Raw genomic sequence first — 20,941 nt, 5'->3', positions numbered from 1 at the left:
AAATAATAATAATAAAACATATTCCATTGAAATTTTCAAAAAATATTTCTCGAAAATGTTTTTCTAAAAACTATTCTTGAAACAAAAAATAAAACAAATAAATTTATTTTTGGCTTGAATCTACATTTTCCTTTTTTGGAAATTATTTTTGAATTCAAATGGAATTTTACGAATAAAAAAATGATATTTCTAATTGAAAAAACACTCATATGTGTATAAAAATGCATTTTTGGCTAATTTATAATAATTATTTAACGCCAGAAAAAGTTGGTCAATAAATCTACCGTTGTATCCCTTTAAAACGTCGTTTGCACGCGTTTCCTTGTAAAATTCATCCATTTTCGCGTGCTTTGTCATTTAAAATCTCTGCGAAATTATGTTATCATATACACACCAGATAACTAAGTACTCAAAAACAAAAAAAAATAATAAAAAAATGGTTGAAACCACAAATTTCGTAGTTGATAAATTTTGTTAATTACAAAGTCCGAATTTCTAAAAAAGTTTTTTTAAAAAAAAGAAATTTAAATTTACTAAATTTAAAATTTAATACAAGAAATAAAAAAAAATGAATTCAAAATTAATTACGTAAGTAAAAAATTACTTTTTTCCTTCCGTATTACAACTTCTGAAAATTTACCTTTGTCTATACAATTTCTTTTTGACTTTGAAAAACAAGTTGTAAATCCAGATGTTCATTACATGAACATTTTGCTTCCTCTTTACGATCAGCAAAAAAATTTGATTTCTCGTAGAGGAAGCATTAACGACAAGTATATTTAATTTTTAAATCATTTTTAATATAATTTAACATTAATAAAGTTCAATAAAGTTCATTCGTCTTAATAGAAAGAATAAAATTTTCTTATACAGTAATATGAATCTAAATAAACAAAAAAATTTTTAGTAAAAAAGTGAATTTTTCAATTTTAATTGTAATTAATTCTATAATTTTTAATATAATATATACTTTATATATGTCGTAGCCACATTGTGAAAAACCGCACTTCATGAAATGCCTAGACGTTTCATGAAGTGCAGGCACATTGTGAAAAAAATATTTACTTCACCATGTGTCCAATATTTTTGGACATTTCATGAAGTGCAACAGCCAATTATGCATTTTGTGAAACTAAATAAAATTTCACAATATGTCCAAATATAAAATGCATTTCATGAAATGCCCAAGTCGTATTTCTACGGTAAGTATAATCTCAAATTAAAATCTGATTCCCCACCTTAACCGATTAATTAGTCTTTCATTTACAAATCAATGTCATTATCTGTCTATTAATGTAGTGTTGTTAGTACATTTGAAAAAGAAAGACTGATTATCTAATTTATATTTTTAAAAAAATGGAAAACGAATCTGTGACGCGCGTGGTAGTGAAATAGTCTCGACAAAGAATAAACTGTAAGTAATCTGTAAAACCATAATTTAAATATAAATAAAAGAAATTTAATTTTTTATAATTAAGAAAATTGAAATAAATTAAAAAAAATTTATATTAGATAATCAGTCTTTCTTTTTCAAATGTACTAACAACACTACATTAATAGACAGATAATGACATTGATTTGTAAATGAATGACTAATTAATCGGTTAAGGTGGGGAATCAGATTTTAATTTGAGATTATACTTACCGTAGAAATAATACTAAGAAAGTTCATACAATTTCTTCATTATCGGCATTCAACGACTTGGGCATTTCATGAAATGCATTTTATATTTGGACGTATTGTGAAATTTTATTTAGTTTCACAAAATGCATAATTGGCTGTTGCACTTCATGAAATGTCCAAAAATATTGGACACGTGGTGAAGTAAATATTTTTTTCACAATGTGCCTGCACTTCATGAAACGTCTAGGCATTTCATGAAGTGCGGTTTTTCACAATGTGGCTACGACATATACATAAATCGATTCGTCTTGATACAAAGAATAAGATTTTTGATTTATTTTTTAATAAATAATATTTTATTGTACAGCAACATGATTTTTAAGAAAAAATGAATTTTTATTAAAAGTGCACATTTTTTGTCTATAATTGGTTTTAATTCTATATTAACAAATTACTTCTAAGTAATGTATTAAATTTGAAAAGTACGAAATTAAATTTCAAAGACAAAGTTTTAATATCGCATTATTCATAAAGAAGAATATTCCATTTGTGAAAACCGACTAATTAATCAAAGCCGTTCATTTATAATCCTTTCTCTGTAATTTAAATATGTTCATTGTTCAGAATTGTAATTATTTCTTCCTATTATTTACATATTGTATAATTTTACATCCATATAATATAATAAAATAATGCCTTATGAAACGAATACTAATATTTATAACAAAATATAAAATTATAAATAAAGTAAAAATTATTCCCTTTGCATTGCAAGAAATTGAATTTAATATGAAAAAAATATTTAACAAAAATATGCAAATAAATATTAAATATATATTAATTAACTTTACAATAATTCACAAAAAACAAAAAAAAATTTTCAAAATTTAATTTCAGATTTAAATATTAAAAAAAACAATAGAACCTGTTACACCTGTTAATTTATTCTTTGCATATTTATAAAGAAACCTATTTTTAAAAAAAGATGAAAAAAACAAGAAATAAATCAACTCGTCAAAATTATTTCAAATTAAAAAAAAAATTATCCTTTTATCCTTCTCTTCACGGGATCGCTCAGTAAATTTTTGAATAAATAAATAAATCTTTTTTAAAATCGAAATAAAATGAACAGTGACTTTTGATGCAAAAGAAAAAAATTCTAAGGTCAATGAAAATTCATTTCAACTCGCAGTTTTTTTTCACAAGACGCGTTAAATTTTTCGCAGAAAAGCCTTGGATTCATTTCAGAATTCATATGCGGTCTTGAGGGACTTAGAATTTAAGATGGATCTATAAGGATTTTCAACAGGTCTTGAAAAGTGTCTCATTTTTCACGCGGGCAGCTTTTCTCGGCTTATATTCTGACCTTTCTCTCTCTCTCACTTTTCGTTTTAATTGCAAAAAAAAAAAATTATTTCAAATTCAAAAAGATTTGAAAAAAATATGTATACACAACAATTATAATAATTAGCGCTAGTAATTAACAGATCAATTCAAAGCGCATATAAGTTAATTGGATATTTCGTTAAATTATAAATCAAAACTGATAATAACAGTTAACAATTTATGTATCAATTGCAATTATAATTTACTTTGTGCGAAACGTAATATTAATAGTAATAATAATAATCAAAATAATAATAATTGGCTCTGCCCGTAAATTTTTTTTTTGAATAAATAAATATATACAGTGCCGCTCAATAACTTTTGCCCACCCTACAGCGATTGAGAGCTGTACAAAAAGTTTTGTATTTTGTTTATTATTAAAGATAAAAAGCTCAAAAAGGTCTCTTTTTAAAGCTCTTTTCCTGAGCTTTAACACTGTATAAAATAAAAATTAAAAAAATTAATTTGTTAATGTTTAAAAAATATTATTGCAACATAAAATTTTTCGTTTTTCTTTGTTTTTTTTAAAGTGATACAGTTTGTTAGGAAATGGTCGCATTTTAATCCCATATATATTTTCTGAAAGCTAGTTTTATCACCTTTAAAATGCATTTTTTAAAAATTTTATACGATAATTTTTAAGAAAAATATGATTTTTTGTTTAAAAAATAGCCATTTTTTTCAATTGTTGATAACTCAAAAACGGTTACTTTAGGAAAAAATTTTTAAGAACATAAATTATTCCTTTTTATGTGCAGAATTAGAAAAAAAATATTAAAAATTTTTTTTTCAAAAAAATTGTCGATAACTCAAAAACGGTTACTTTAGGAAAAAAATTTTTAAGAACATAAATTGTTCCTTTTTATGTGCAGAATTAGAAAAAAAACATTAAAAATTTTTTTTTCAAAAAAATTTTTTTGACTTTTTTTGAAAAATATTTTTTTTTTATTTTTTATATTTTTTAGTTTTAATTGTAGAAACTCGCTTTTTACACTCATTACAACAAGCAAGAAAATTTTTCATCGTATTTATTTAATTTTTTTCAATAATTTTAACTCACCAATCATTTAAATAACTTTTGATATAATACTTATTTATTATATTGTTTGTAAACGGATTAAAGGTTCTTAATTACTTCGACGATTGTCATCATAATGTCAGTCTTGTGACAATTGTCATAAATATCGGAAGTCTTTCTCTATATATTTGAAAATACGCGAAATTGGATAAAATATTTATTATTTAAATTTATTATTAACATTATATGTTCTGATTAATCAGCAAAATGAAATCTCGAAATTTAACTATACTGATGAGCGCATAGCAATAATAACGCATCACAAAGATGGAAAAAGTAATCGACAGATTTCGAAATTAATTAACATTTCAAGACGTACTGTCGATTACAATGTTAATAAATTTTTAAAATTTGCTAGTATTAAAAATAGATGTGAATATTCGAAAGGTAGATTAACTACTCCATTTGAAGATAAATACATAGTGAGAAAAAGTGTTTTAAATAGACGTCTTACAGCTCCTGAATGAGTGTAAAAAGCGAGTTTCTACAATTAAAACTAAAAAATATAAAAAATAAAAAAAAAATTTTTTTCAAAAAAAGTCAAAAGAATTTTTTTAAACAAAATTTTTTAATATTTTTTTTCTAATTCTGCACATTAAAAGGAACAATTTATGTTTTTAAAAATTCTTTTCCTAAAGTAACCGTTTTTGAGTTATCGACAATTGAAAAAAAAATTTTTTTTCAAAAAAAGTCAAAAAAATTTTTTTAAAAAAAAAATTTTTAATATTTTTTTTCTAATTCTGCACATAAAAAGGAATAATTTATGTTCTTAAAAATTTTTTCCTAAAGTAACCGTTTTTGAGTTATCAACAATTGAAAAAAATGGCTAATTTTTTAAACAAAAAATCATATTTTTCTTAAAAATTATCGTATAAAAATTTTAAAACATGCATTTTAAATGTGATAAAACTAGCTTTTAGAAAATATGTGTTTTAATTAATATGCGACAATTTCCTATGAAACTGTATCACTTTAAAAAAACGAAAAAAAACGAAAAATTTTATGTTGCAATAACATTTTTTAAACATTAACAAATTAATTTTTTTAATTTTCGTTTTATACAGTGTTAAAGCTTAGGAAAAAAGCTTTAAAAAGAGACCTTTTTGAGCTTTTTATCTTTAATAATAAACAAAATACAAAACTTTTTGTACAGCTCTCAATCGCTGTAGGGTGGGCAAAAGTTATTGAGCGGCACTGTATATTATTATTATTATTACATAATAATAATTTGCTATTCCGTGAACAGAAAGTGTCGTCTTTTGTTTTTCTATAGTAATTAATGTTTTGATAGAAATTTTGGTTATGAGTATTCCCATATGTGTGATAACCACTTGATGCAAAGAAATTTTTTTACAAATAAAAGAAAAATGATCAAGACATGCCTCTATTCAACTGATGTTAAAAATGGTAAATACATGTAATTTTTTCAAGAATTCTCTATTATTTTGTTAATTCTTATAAATTTAATGAAATTCTCAAACTTGGTATTGATAAAAAGTTTAAATTCTAACATCGAACAATTTTTTTTACAATATTATTCAATTAGTGGACTGAATTTTATTTGCCACTTTTGTTTGACAAAAATAAATTGATTAAAGACACTTAAATAATTTTGAAGTTTAAATATTTAGTATGTTTTTTAGATTAAAATAGTGTTTTTCAATTAAATCTTTAGAATTTTTATTTCTTTTGGTAAATTCAGTCTCCTATAAAAAGATAATTCAATAAACTTCAAAAAAAATTCCGCATTTTTTTACATTTTTTGATACTCTTGCCATTGCGTTTACGCAGAATCGGGTACTTTATTTATTTCAGAAAAAATAATACTTATAAATTCTATTAAACATTTCTTTCCTTCAATTATCAACATTTCAATGTATTCAATATATATTTTTCGGATGAATACTAACAATTATTAGGGTAGGCGAACACTATTTTAAAAAAAGTATTTTCTACACCTTTTTGTCTAAAAAGGCGATTTCTAATTAAATCTTTTTTCTGAAAAAAGTTTTTATAAAAAGTTATAATTTCTAACGTTTATTTTTCTAAAATTTCTAAAATTCCATAATTTTGATAAAAATTAGAAAATTGTTTAAAAATAAAGATTAAATTTTCTGTTTCTCAATTACAATTCTGTTTACAAAATTATAAGTTTCTTTTTGAAAATGAAAAAAAATTTTTATAAAATTACTATTTCTCATCACAATTTGTTAACAAAATTCTATTGTTCTTTGAAAAAAATAATTTGCATCATTTTTACATATAAATTTCCAAAGTTAATATATTTATAAAAAATTTTTTTAGAAAATTTTAAATATCTTTAGGGAAAAATCCCTATAATTTGTTAATTACGATTTTTAACTAGATTATTTAAAAATTTTGTTAAGTAATTTGCATAATTTCTATTTTTTATTATAATTTTTTAACGAAATATCAAGTATTTTTTTAAAGAATTAACAAATTTTCGTAAATTTTATTTTTTAATCATATGTACTTATTGATCGTGATTACAAAAATAGAATATTGTTAGAAAAAAGAAAAATTTTGAAAATTACCTTTATTAGAAAAATTAATTTTTAGAAAATTAGCTTTATTAGAAGATAGAAAATTTCAAAATCACCTTTATTAGAAAAAAGTTTTTTTAGAAATTCACCTTTATTAGAAAAAAAAAATTTAGAAAATACGATTTAGAAAAACTGTACCCCAACCATTATTAGAAACATAAGAATGAAAATTAAAATATTTGCAGAAATTATAATTTAAATCTTTTGAGTTTGAATTTTATTACATTTATATGAGCTTAAAAAATGTTTGAGGGATTTCATGAGAAAATTACATGTATAAAAATTACATTTGAAACTTGAGTTGAGTAGAGGCATGTTTTTTCACTTGGTAATTATATTTATTTTAATAACAGAAGCCATTAAAAAATCGCAAAAGGATCCAAGGCAAGAAAAGTAGTAATTTTGATTTTTCGAGGATTTTCTAAAAATCTCGGTATTTAAACTAAATTATAATTTCCACCCCTTGGAAGCAATTTTTTTCGTTTGCTAATTATTTATTTTAATGTTAGAAGTCATTAACAAATTTTTCAAGAAGATCGAAGGCGGGGAAAGCAGTGATTTTGATTTATTTTATATTTTAGGATTTCTGAAAAATCTGTGACAAAAAATAAAAATCACTGCTTTCCCCGCCTTCGATCTTCTTGCAATTTTTTTAAATGGCTTCTGAGGCGTGGAAATGATAATATAGTTGAAATGCCGAGATTTTTTAAAAAATCATAACTATTGTAAACATGCAAGAATATAAATTGAAATCCGCGACAAATCCAAGAACAAGAATATTTTTTCAATTATAAACTGTTTTTAAAAACAATAATTACAAAAAATCGCTCCAACAAAAAAAAGGAAACGTCAAAAAATTAACTAATGCGTAAAAAAGAAAATCAGAGAGTTAATAAAATTTCCTTTTAACAAGATTTCTCTATTGTTCCCTCGTTCCAAAGAATGGAAATGTTAATTAGTGACAATGACTGAATTAAATGGACAAGAGGTGTGAGAGAAAGGTAAATGAAAATAAACAACAAACTACATAAAACTTGAAAAGATTTTCACAAGAGGGGTGGATTTTCAAAGGAGAAAACATTGAGAATAGTTGGGAAATGATTGGGCAAGTTTTGCGAATGCGCATTACTGAAAGGGTTTTCGAGAGAGTTTGGACGCCTTCAGTCGGTTCAGCACACTTTTCTAGAAAGGATGTTATTCGCGTATTTAACAATTTTTACACGCAAAAAGAAAATTTGTAATCAAAATTAAAAAATATAAATAAAATAACTAAGTTTTACTTAATTTTTCTCTCTCTCGATAAAAAAAATCGATCAAAAATGACTCTTAAAGAAAAATTAAAGCCGGTTTTTTATTTCGGAAAATTCGCATGACCGGTGTTTTTAAATTGTAAACAAGAGATTTTTATCGTAACGCAGACAAGATTGCAAAACAAAATAATAAGAAAAAAAGGACCATGATAATCTTTGTAACGTGCCTTCTTCTTCTCCTTCTCGATCAATCACTTTCCGGTGAGTTTTTTTTTCTTTTCCTCTTATGTAGTTAACATAATTTATGAGAAAAACGCTCAATGGCATAAAAATTGAAATAAAAGAGTAAAAAGAAAAAAATTATCAGAAAAAGATTAAGAAGACAATTTTGAATAATTTGTCAAGTGAAAAATTACTTTCATCTCAGCAATAATGGTAATTTATAATTATTATAATTTCAATTTATAAATTAACTTTGCAAACTCTTATATAGTTAATATTAAACGCAGATAATTAGATATTTGTAAGACAATAAGTTTTCAAATTAATATAATTGATTTTTTTCCAAACAAACAGAAAAAACTTTCTTCGAATAGTTTAAATTCATTAAATTTCTTTTAAAAGAAATAATTGAGACTTTGTAATAAACTTTTTATAAACATTCCATCAAGTTTGTGAAGAAAAAATTAAGTTTAAAAGCCAATTTATAAAAAGCGGAAAAATCAAAATATTTAAAAAGTAACTTTTCAAAACTTTCAACAAAATAACATGTATATTTTTTTCAAGATCATTATTTTTTCACATCTACTTGCAAAATGTAAATTTTCACTCAAACTTTGAATATAATAAACTTGAATATAAAGTTTTCAACAAAGTAAAATAAAGAAAAAATGAAATTAAGGTCAATGAAAAATTTTACTTTATAATATTATCAAATTTCTATATCACATGCGCGAAAGACTTATATACAAAGAAACATAACGTTCAAGTCAATTTTTACAATCAATGAAGAAAAAACATTTAATATACTTTTAAATAGATTTTATAGACTTTTTTATTCTGTATCCTTTTTCATTTAAAACTTTCCTTCTTTTTTAATTTCAAAAAAAGGCCAATTACTATATCGAGCAATAAAAATTTAATTCAGTATTTTGTTGGAGAAAAACCACAAAATTCACTTCGCTCTCAACTTCCTCGCCAGTTTACTCAATAACGATAGAATTTTACTTGCAATTAGTAGAACCAGTGCCAATTAAGAATAATACTTCCTGACAAATACACAATGCTGAATTAAGTGAGCGCAAGCAGAATGAGAGGAGGGATGAAAAAAGCCCAATTTGCTTTTCGAGAGGATTTTCCGTTTATAGAAGCAGAAAATGAGCATTCATCCGCCTGATATTATGAATGTCAATAGAGCGATGATAAAGTACAGGAGCAATTATTAAATCTTGTCATAAAATCAGCCGTTAACAGAATTCTTAAAGCGAAAACGTTTTGTTTACATTTTCCTTTATCATTTTACAAAGAATATTAGAGTTTCCTATATCAAACAGAAAAATCAGAATTCTCATCCCCCTCGTCATGAAAGAAAGTGTTATAAAAAAATATTTCATTTCACATTAGAATAAAAATATTTTTTTAGATAATTTTACGACGAAAATTGTAGAGAAATATATAATTTAATTTTCTTTTTTGGAATTTTATTGCAATATTGCAAAGAATTTTTTCTGTATTATTCCATTATTATTCTATAAAAGTATTCCTAAAATAATCTACTGAAATTTTCAATAGAGACATTCCTGAAATATTCTATATTTATAACTATTCTTTGAATATTCCTAAAATGTTCCTAAAATATTTTATAGAAATATTACTGAAATATTTCTGAAATATTCTATAAAAATTCTGTAAACTATTTCTGTAATATTCTACAAAACATTCTATAAAATATTCTTTTTATAGTAAAATTTATTTAAAAATTTCAATTTTCTGTAGAATATTAAACAAGTATTATGTAAAAAATTACAAGAATATTGTGTAAAATACTCCTGTAATATTTTACAGAATATTCCTATAAAATTTTATAAAATATTCTTGTAATTTTTCACAGAATACTTCTTTTAATCTACAAAATATTTCAGTAAAATTCTACGGAATATTTCTTTATAATATTTTACAGAATATTTCTATACACTACAGAAAATTTCTTTAGAATTCTTCAGAACATTGTTATAATAGCGACCATATTTGTATAAACTTACATAATTTGTAGAAGTTGCTTGAAGACGCTCTCAGTATACTCTTATCAAGAATGACGCTCGACTCTGAAAAATTAAAAGAAAATAGAGTAAAATTTGCCAATTCATTACAATTTTTTTAAAATAAGAATTATTTCATTTAACAAAATTATTTTTATATGTACTTGTATAACTTCTAGAAATTGCTTGAAGGCACTTTCGCTGCTCTTATCAAAATTGTCACACAAATCTGAAAAACTAAAAGATAATAAAGTCAAATTTGTCAGTTCATAAATTTTTTTGTAAATTTGAAATTAATTATATTTTTTTTCCTTTTTTTTAATATTAAATTAAATTCTTTGCTAAAACAATGTTATCATTGCAAATAATAATAATAATAATAATATAATAATAATAATAATAATAATAATAATAATAATAATAATAATAATAATAATAATAATAATAATAATAATAATAATAATAATAATAATAATAATAATAATAATAATAATAATAATAATAATAATAATAATAATAATAATAATAATAATAATAATAATAATAATAATAATAATAATAATAATAATAATAATATAATAATAATAATAATAATAATAATAATAATAATAATAATAATAATAATAATAATAATAATAATAATAATAATAATAATATAATAATAATAATAATAATAATAATAATAATAATAATAATAATAATAATAATAATAATAATAATAATAATAATAATAATAATAATAATAATAATAATAATAATAATAATAATAATAATAATAATAATAATAATAATAATAATAATAATAATAATAATAATAATAATAATAATAATAATAATAATAATAATAATAATAATAATAATAATAATAATAATAATAATAATAATAATAATAATAATAATAATAATAATAATAATAATAATAATAATAATAATAATAATAATAATAATAATAATAATAATAATAATAATAATAATAATAATAATAATAATAATAATAATAATAATAATAATAATAATAATAATGTCCTGGCAAGTCGTATGCTGAGACCGTCTTGAAGGACGGAGCGGACAATGGAGACGGTTTCAAGGTTGTTAAAAACAAGGAGAAACGGACTCCAAAAGAGAAACCCTCAGGTGAGAAAAAGGAGCTTCCGAAGCCCCCTTTGAAGCTAAGGAGCACGGAAGCTGTTAAAATTACGGCAAGCGACCCAAAGTTTTATGAGGGTATCTTGCCGCTAATAAAAGCAAAGGTAAACCCAGAAGATACGGGTACCGTGATCCGGAAAATCAGGAGAACTTTTAAACAGGAGGTTCTCGTGATAGTGAAAAAGGGCGGAGAGACCTTAAAATTTGCAGATGCACTGTCTTCGGCCCTGCATGGTAAAGCTGAGGTCACACCTCTAGTGAATAAAAGGTCTCTAGAGATTAAGGATTTGGACGAAGCCACCTCAGAGGATGAGGTAAATGCAGCACTCAGAGAAAAGCTGGGTAAACCTGACCTGAAGATGGAGTGTCGACTTTTGCCGCGCTACAGAGGAACTAAGGTTGCTCTAGTACGTCTGACAGAGGCAGAAAGTAATACTCTGCTAAAGCTTGGTAAAATAAAAATCGGATGGATAAATGCTCCAATTCGCAAGCATGTTGAAGTAGCTAGGTGCCAAAAGTGCCTAGCATACGGACACTCAACCCGAACCTGCAAAGGCCCCGACAGAAGTAAAAACTGTCGGAGATGCGGCGGAGAGGGACACCTCGCGAAGAGCTGTAAAGTTAAGCCGAAGTGCCTTACGTGCTTGGACCTGGGGAAGCCAGAGACGGATCACGATTCCGGAAAGAGAGCCTGCCCGGTTTACAGAGAAGAACTGCAAAAGATTAAAAGGGCAAATCCTTAAAATTTTTGCAGGTCAACCTGCATACAAGTAAGGATGCACAGTTGCTCCTAATGCAAACAGCAAGGGAAAATGAGGTCGATATCCTGTTCTGCAGTGAGCAGTATCAAGGAAGCGATCTCGCCCCTTGGTATCAGGATAAGGCGAAGAGAGCCGCCATAAAGCTGTGCAACCCAGAATTGCGGGTTGACAAGTTTCTGGAGACGAGCAGTGGGTTCGTGTGGATAGAGGTAGCTAATATACGTATGTATAGCTGCTACTTCTCACCCAACGACCCACTGACAAACTTCGAAGCCAATATCGAAGACCTAGAAGCGAGCCTCACAGAATCCAGGCTGGATGTCATCATCACTGGCGATTTTAACGCAAAGTCGCCAGAGTGGGGTGAGACGAGACTCGACAAGAGAGGAATTCGTATTGGAGAAATGATCTCCAGAAACGACTTATTGGCTGTAAACCGAGGAAATACATGGACTTTTAGAAGAGGTGCGATCGGATCAATTATAGATCTAACGATCGCATCGTCTAAACTATTTAGCCGCATAACCGACTGGCGGGTCTCTGAGGAATATACCGCAAGTGACCACCAGTACATTGAGTTCTCAGTCTCGATGGGAGACACACGAGGAGGAAAAAGACAGGATGTTCCTAGTCGCAAAACCTCCTCGTGGAATATGAAGAGACTCGACAAGGAAAAGTTCGGCCAGTCCCTAAGAGAAGCCCTTTTAATTGAGGACTTGGGCTGGGTGAAGAGGCCGAGCAGTCTGGATGGGGAGGTGCGAGCGGTGAGGAACATGATAGTCACCGCTTGCAATGCGTCAATGCCACGCAAAGGCGCCACTCCCGTAAGAAAATCCTTGCACTGGTGGTCAGAGGAGCTAGCCTCCTTGAGAAAGGAATGCCTCAAAGCAAGAAGGACATATACCCGATCTAAGGGAGATCCCTTGTTGAAAGAGGCTTTCAAGGAGGCAAAAAAGAACCTCAAGAAAGAGATCCGGAAGTCGCGACGCCATAGCTGGAAGGACCTAATCGAGGAAGTCGATAAGGACCCATGGGGTCTGGCTTTTAAAATCGTAACTAAGAAATTAGTGACGAGGCAAAAGACCCCCGGCCTGGACAATCCCGATTGGGTCAGAAAGATAATAAGTTCTTTGTTTCCTCCTGCGGAGCCATACCTTAGAAGGGACTGGAGTTTTTGCAAAGTCGAAGAGGAAGAACTCTTCACACTTAGTGAACTGCAAAAAGCAGGCAAAAGATTGAAAACAGGCAAGGCGCCGGGAATCGATGGGATAAGTAACGAGATCCTAAAGTTGGTAATCGACACTTCACCCCAGATTCTGCTTCGATGCTTCAATCTTTGCCTTGAGAGAGGAGAGTTCTTCCGCGACTGGAAGCGACAGAGGTTAGTCCTCCTAAGGAAAGGTGAAAAACCTCTAGATAAGGTTTCATCGTACAGGCCTATATGCCTGCTAGATACGATGGGTAAACTTCTAGAGGATATGGTTCTGCAGAGAATGCAAAGCCACTTGACCGAAGAGAATCGTCTATCCGATCACCAATTTGGTTTCCGTAAAGGCAAGTCCACGGTTGATGCCATCCAGGCAGTTGTGGACATAGCCAAAGCAGGAAAAAACAAATTGGGACCTGGGAAAAAGAAGAGCTTCTGCGCGTTGGTAGCAATTGACATACGCAACGCGTTTAATTCCGCAAGATGGAAAGATCTCATCGAGTCGATGGAAAAGAAAAACATGCCGCCCTACTTGTTGCGGATAATGGATAATTATCTTAGCGACAGGTGGGTTATATATGAGGGAGACACCTGCACTCTCAGGGAAGAGATGCAGCGTGGGGCTCCTCAAGGCTCGAGGGTGGGTCCATTTGTATGGAATGTATCTTACGATGATTTTCTGCGAATGGATCTGCCCGAAGGTGCGGTGATCATCGGCTTTGCGGACGACGCGTTATTCGTGTGCACTGCCGAAAGTGAGGAGGCTCTTGGGACATTGGTGAACGAATGTCTGCGACTAGCTAAAAGCTGGCTGGATACCAGAGGTCTTGAAATGGCCCTGGAAAAGACCGAGGCACTGCTGGTCACAGACAGACGTGGTTATGAGCTCCCACGAATCGTGATAGACGGATTCGAGGTCAAGTGGAGTAAGCAAATTAAATATCTTGGTGTGGAGTTGGATGGAAGTTTAAACTTCCACCACCACATGGCTACGGCGTCAAATAAGGCGATCGAGTGTGTGGCTAATCTTTCACGGCTAATGCCACATGTTGGCGGACCCCGTGAACAAAAAAGAAGATTGGTGGCGAGTGTCACCCACGCTAAAATGCTCTCTGTAGCACCAGCGTAAGCCCCATCCCTAAGGAGTAAAAGATGTGTGACCATCTGTGAAAAGATTCTGTCGGCGCAGAGATCGATAACAACGCGTATCATCTCTGCATATAAGACGGTATCTACGAGTGCTGTGCAGGTCCTTGCAAGTGTCCCGCCAGCATCTGCTCCAAAAGATCTCGCCAAAAGATCTCTTTTGGCGAGGGAAAGGGAAGAAATGCTTCTCTTTTCTAAAGAAAGTAGTTCCTTGGATGAGGAAATAAGACCAAGCAAGGGCCTGATCCGCAAAGAAGTGAGGCACAGGCTCATAGAAAGATGGCAAGAAAGATGGGATGGTGAGGAAAAAGGTCGATGGACTTATCGCCTTATCCCGGCACTCGCCACCTGGATAAATAGGAAACTCGGTCAGGTTTCCTATTATATGACTCAGGCGCTCACAGGTCACGGGTGTTTTAACTCGTACCTGTGTCGCTTTAAATTACGCGAGGACGAGGTGTGTGCATATTGCCAGTTCCCTGAGGACAACGCGGAGCACACCCTCTTCTCATGCAAGAAATGGGACTTGGAGAGGCGGGCCATGTTTGAAGGTGTAAACAGTCAAGTTACACCGGAGAACATGGTATCGCTGATGACCTAGTCAGAAGAGAATTGGCGGCAAGTCGAGAACTTCATAATCTCGGTTATGTCGAGGAAGGATCTCGACGGCCGCCAAAAAACGTAATTTAAACAGCTTTTAATTTGTTTGTTTGTTTTTTTATTAATTTATTTTGTGATTTATTTGTCCTTATACATTTTTTAATTTGTTTTGTGTTTTTTATTTATTTTTGTACAGTTTTATCTTCTCAAAATTATATACGTGTTTACTTTTTTTTCTTTTTTTATATCCGTTTGCGATTTTATCTTTTGACTTTTAACATTTCTTAAACAATTTTTTTTTTATTATTGTTGTGCTGTAAATTCCGCTTAGACTATGAAATAGTTTTAATCATTTTTTTAAACTACGGACGCAGGAAAACCGCAGAGAGAAGAAGGTCGCATTAGCGACAGAGTTGGAGCGCCACCCTCGAAGGCTAAAGTCTTACGACAGTTCCGAGGGAGGGTAAAGGGCTCCAGAAGAAGGGTTACGGGTTTTAGTGGGTCGGGCTGGTAGTAGGTCGCCAGTTTATTATAACATTTATTTATTTATCTTTTTTTTAATATTTCCTTTTGTTTCATTTTACCAACCCCACATAACCTTGGAGTGCGGAATCCAAGGTATCTGTACGCAGATTTCCCAAAAGTCCCTAAGCAAAAAAAAAAATTAAAAAATAATAATAATAATAATATTAGTAATAATTGTGTGCACTAAAGCAAAATGTTTATTTATTAAACAGAAACAGAACCAAACAAACCGCAATGTTGAAGATTACAAACAGAACAAAAAAAGGGAAAAGAAAAAACAAGAAGAATGCAAAGAATTAAAATGCTTCGTCAACTTTTTTTTGTTGCCCACGAGAATAGAGAATCTTGGTGGAGTTTCATTTGAATTTCCTCTTAGTAATAAGGTCACATGTCAAGTTTTACTTTAAGGGAACTTTATTTGAGAATCAAGATTAAAGCCTTTAGTTGATAAGAATTAAAAATTTCATTCGAATTTAAACATTTCTCCCAGTAAAATTTCAAAATAAAATAAAATTCCAAAGTAGGTAGAATAAAATTTCAAAATGGAATAAAATTATTAAGTAAAATAAAATTTTAAAAGTAAAAAAAATAATAAAAGAAAATTGCTCCACTTTTATTAAAAAAAACAATTTTCAAACAAAAAAAATAAAAACAAAAGTTAATTTTTTAAACTAACGAAACATGCACTCCATTCAAAATATTGATTTTAAACGGTGTGTCAACATTTGGACATTCGTACTTTATGTATAGACGTTGAGTTTAATTGAAATTTCGAGATCGTATGTATATTAGAACAATCTGTTATTTCTCATTATTGTGTAATTAAATCTGCGTTTCATTTATTAAAATAATAAAGATAATGTCATCAGCAACAAGGGGGAGAAATTGCACTAAAATTGAATTCAAAAAAAGTAAATAAAGAATTTCTTTAATTAAGCGAATTAATCCTCTCAAATATCTACTGTTGAATGTTAAAAAAATTTAGAACAAAGATTTCCCCTAAATAAAGAAAAATTAAAACGAAAATCATATAATTATACTTAAAACCAAGTTTCCGTGACTTTGCCCTCTAAGGAAACAAAATACATATTTTAAATTTTGATAAATCGTAATAATATAGAAAGAAAAGAAAAATAATTATTATCGAGAGTAAAAATTTTAAATTATAATATATTCTAAAATACAAATAATAATAATTATTTAATATAAAAATAATTCAAAATAATTATTAAAAAGAACGTATTATACTTTTTATTCGTACGTGACAAAAAAATTGAAATAAAAATACGTTATTCACAGGAGAAATCAACGACTTCCTACTGTTAAGGGAGATACAATTTTGCGACTCTCTTTTGCCAAGAAAACTAAAAGATTTCTTTCTCGACATTGCGTGTGCAGCGGAAAGACGACTTATACCCTCTTACTATTTTTTTCCTTTCTTTTTTGCTAAATAAAACCAAGGAAATACCTCGAATTTTCCTTTCAATTTTACGTCTCTATTCCTGTTCATTTCTGTATATTCCTACTTCATTTTTCGCCCCCCCCCCCAATGTTCATAGCGATTTTCCCAAGCTACACAGTGTAAAATATATTCTACACTCATCAAAGAGCAGAGCTTTCTTTCTCAACTACTATTATTCGTCATGCAACTGCCTTTAATTTTTTAATTTATCGTTTTATGCTCCACTGTCAGTGAAAGAGAAAGAAAGTAAAAAAGAAAAAAATACAGATGGAAACTTTTGACTCGAAATAAAAATTAAAATAACATATTTTTTTATATGATGAAACTCAAGTTTACCATGTTTTAAAAGCGAAACAAAAATTAAATTTACGTAATTAACTTCAATTTTCTTTATACAGAAAGTAACATTTAATGACAGAGAGAAAGAGGGAGAGAGAGTGAGTGAGTGAGTGAGTGAGTGAGTGAGTGAGTGAGTGAGTGAGTAAACCACAGAGCTACACGCACGCTACAAATAACTACCCTCGTTTCTCGATCATTAAAAAAATGTTTTTTTATTCCAGTCCTCTAAATTGTTTGCAAACAATAAAAACCACGCCAGTATAGATAACAGAATATTTATATAGATTACAACTTCGGAATTTTTTCTAAATTATTACTTCTACTTATAAAAAATGTTTTTAAATAAATATTGAAATGAGTACTAAAAGAAGTACTGAAATTATTACTAAACTAAGTAATTAAATTAATATTTTATTGGATTAAAATTTACTGAAGGTATACTGTATAGTAAAAAATACAGTCCAGTATTTTTCTTTTAACTTAATGAACAGAAATATATTAACATAATTATTGTAGCGTAAAGTGAATGTAATTGTAATTTGGATATTTAGAACTAAAACATCCAATAATTAATTTACAATTAATTTCACTTCTAGTTCCAGTACTAATTTCAGTACTTAGTCTAGCGTTAATAATTTTTTCACACTTCTTCATATTTCCGCAAGAATTTAAATTTTCTTATTTTAATCTCAAACATTCTGAAAATTAATTATTTCTAAAAGTTGCAACTGTAATTTTCCTAAGATTGAATTATTTTCTAGAATTTTTAACTAAAATGATTCAAAAGTTTAATAATTTTTTGAAAGAAATATTTAAATATTGTTTTTGAAAATCTTTATCAATTGAAAAATTTCAATTTTTGAAAAGTTGTAGTTTGAAACCATTTGAAATTTAATTATTTCTGAAAATTGTTACTGCAATTTTTCCAAAATTCAATTATTTTCTTGAATTTTTAACTCAAGTTTTTCTCTCAATCAATTATTTTAAATAATTTTCAGAAAGTTCTTTAAGAATTCAATTATTTAAAAATAAAATATAGTTTATTTAAAATACGTCCTAATTGTCTTTAGAATGTTTTTAAAACAATTTTAAGAAATTTGTTTTAATTTAAATTTAATAATTTTCAGAAACTTCAACGAGAATTCAATTGAATAATTCTCGTTGAATTTAAGGGAGTGTAAAAGTCAACTCGATTTTTCCACAAAAACTTTGTGTAAAAATCGCATCGACTTTGAAATCCCTGTAAATACGAAAATTCAATTCTTTCTATTAAGAATGCAACTGTAACTTTTCATGATTTTTCAAAAAAATAAAAGTTTTTAAGGTAAAATAGAAAATTCAAGGACAATTTAAGTTTTTCAATTTTTTTTTATAGCCCGTGTAGAAATTGCCATTATAGTCCCTGATAATAATAGGGCTCTTTTGTGGCCCGTAACAGTTTTCCCCAACAAAAAATTATATCGTTTTCCCTATCAGGGCCTAATACGGCCCGATTGATGAGACCGAATTCCACATTTTCGAATATAATATGGCACGCGAAGTAATTCCCTTATAAGGGTCTTAAACAGAACAAATACGGTCCCTAATATTAAAAGTTTAATTAATTATTTTTTATTATTTTGCGTCTAGTATTATACAATCAAATTGTTAGTCTCAGTTTATTCAACTACTATATTATTATATTATAGTATATTATAATTATTAATTAGTTATTCATTGTTATGAATTTATATTTTTAAAAAATTAAAAAATAGCTCTTTGCAACATTTTAGTTTATTTAAACAATTTGTTTATTAATGTGGCACGCGAAGTAAATCTCTTTCAACGGTCCCAGTCAGAGGAATAAGGCTCGCTGATTACAAATCTGAAGTCATTTTTAAACATTTCAAAATGGCGGATCCAATATGGCGGTCAAAATTAAAAATTTGATCAGATTCGAATAATATTTGTAAGCCGGGGGTTTTTAGAGTCGCTGATTACGAAGCTGATTTTACTTTTTAAAAATTCAAAATGTCGGATCCAAAATAGATTGTCAAAAAACTTGTTACTCACGGGTTTTTGGAGTCGCTGATTACGAATCTAATATCACTTTTTAAAAATTCAAAATGTCGGATCCAAAATAGATAATAAAATATTTAAATATGATCCAATTCGCTTAAAACTTGTAAAAATAATAAATTATTTACATTATAGATTAGTGAAAGCAAGAATTTCTTAAAAGTGACTTCAAATTTGTAAATAGCGATCTCAAAAAACCCCAAATAACAAGTTTTATGTGAATCTGATCAAATTTGAATTTTTTCCGCCATATTGGAACAGCCATTTTTAATTCGTAAAAAGTGACTTCTGATTCGTAGTCAGCGACCCTAAAAACCCCCGAGTCACAATTTTTAAGAAAACTGCGTCAAATTCAAAATTTTTCCGCCATATTGGAACCGCCATTTTGAATTTTTAAAAGTGACATCAGATTCTTATTCAGCGACCCCAAAAACCCCCGAGTAACAAGTTTCATGCGAATCTGATCAAATTTGAATTTTAACCGCCATACTGGATCCGCCATTTTGAATTTTGAAAAAGTAACATCAGATTCTTAATCAGCGACGACAAAAACCCCCGAGTAACAAGTGTCATGCGAATCTGATCAAATTTGAATTTTGACCGCCATACTGGATCCGCCATTTTGAATTTTGAAAAAGTAACATCAGATTCTTAATCAGCGACGACAAAAACCCTCGAGTAACAAGTTTCATGCGAATCTGATCAAATTTGAATTTTGACCGCCATATTGGATCCGCCATTTTGAATGTCTAAAAAATGACTTCAGATTCGTAATCAGCGACTCCAAAAACCCCTGAGTAACAAGTTTTAATTACTGATAGAGGCATTATTTTTTGTAAATTAATAATTAATGTGAACATAAATGTCCTCAAGTATTAAGGAAGTCATTGTAGCGTGCGAGCGTGGTTAGGTGGTTAGATTATCGGTTTGCGAATATTAGGGTCGTGGGTTCAATTCCCCGCGTTTAGGAATTTTTTCTCTGTTAGATGTATTTGTATTAAATATATGAGGTAAAATAAACAAAAGTACGTAGGAAAAAAGGTTAGAAAACGAAATTAAACAATTATTAAACATAAATAAATAAATAAATAATTTCAGTTTACTACCTACTTTATATAATTAATTTAATTGTTTTTTATAGTTGTTTCAACTACGTTTTTATTGGGGCCTCTAGGAGCTATGATAATTAATGTTAGAATTATGATATTAATTTATGATAATTATTTACTCATCTTCCTAATTATTTACGCCTCCTGGAACTACAAGAAATAGTCAAAAATGAATAAAAACCAGGGTTTTTTAAGTAGGCGGTCATTTGGAATTAGTAGGGCTTTGATAGGGGTCCTGTTAGGCCCTTGTTTGGGGCCACATTAATTTTCCACTGTCGGGCCCTATTACCTTTTGCGTAACGAAACTGGTGAGGTCCCCAGCAATTTGCCTTATTCGGCCCCTAATATTAAAAGGGAAAACTTATACGGCCCCTACCAGTGCCACATTGCAATTTCTACACGGGAGGACATAAAAAGTCCAGAATTTT

Source organism: Leptopilina heterotoma, unplaced genomic scaffold (genome assembly GCF_015476425.1).
Source record: "Leptopilina heterotoma isolate Lh14 unplaced genomic scaffold, ASM1547642v1 Lhet_414, whole genome shotgun sequence".
Classification (NCBI taxonomy): domain Eukaryota; kingdom Metazoa; phylum Arthropoda; class Insecta; order Hymenoptera; family Figitidae; genus Leptopilina; species Leptopilina heterotoma.
This window is presented reverse-complemented; position numbering follows the sequence as displayed.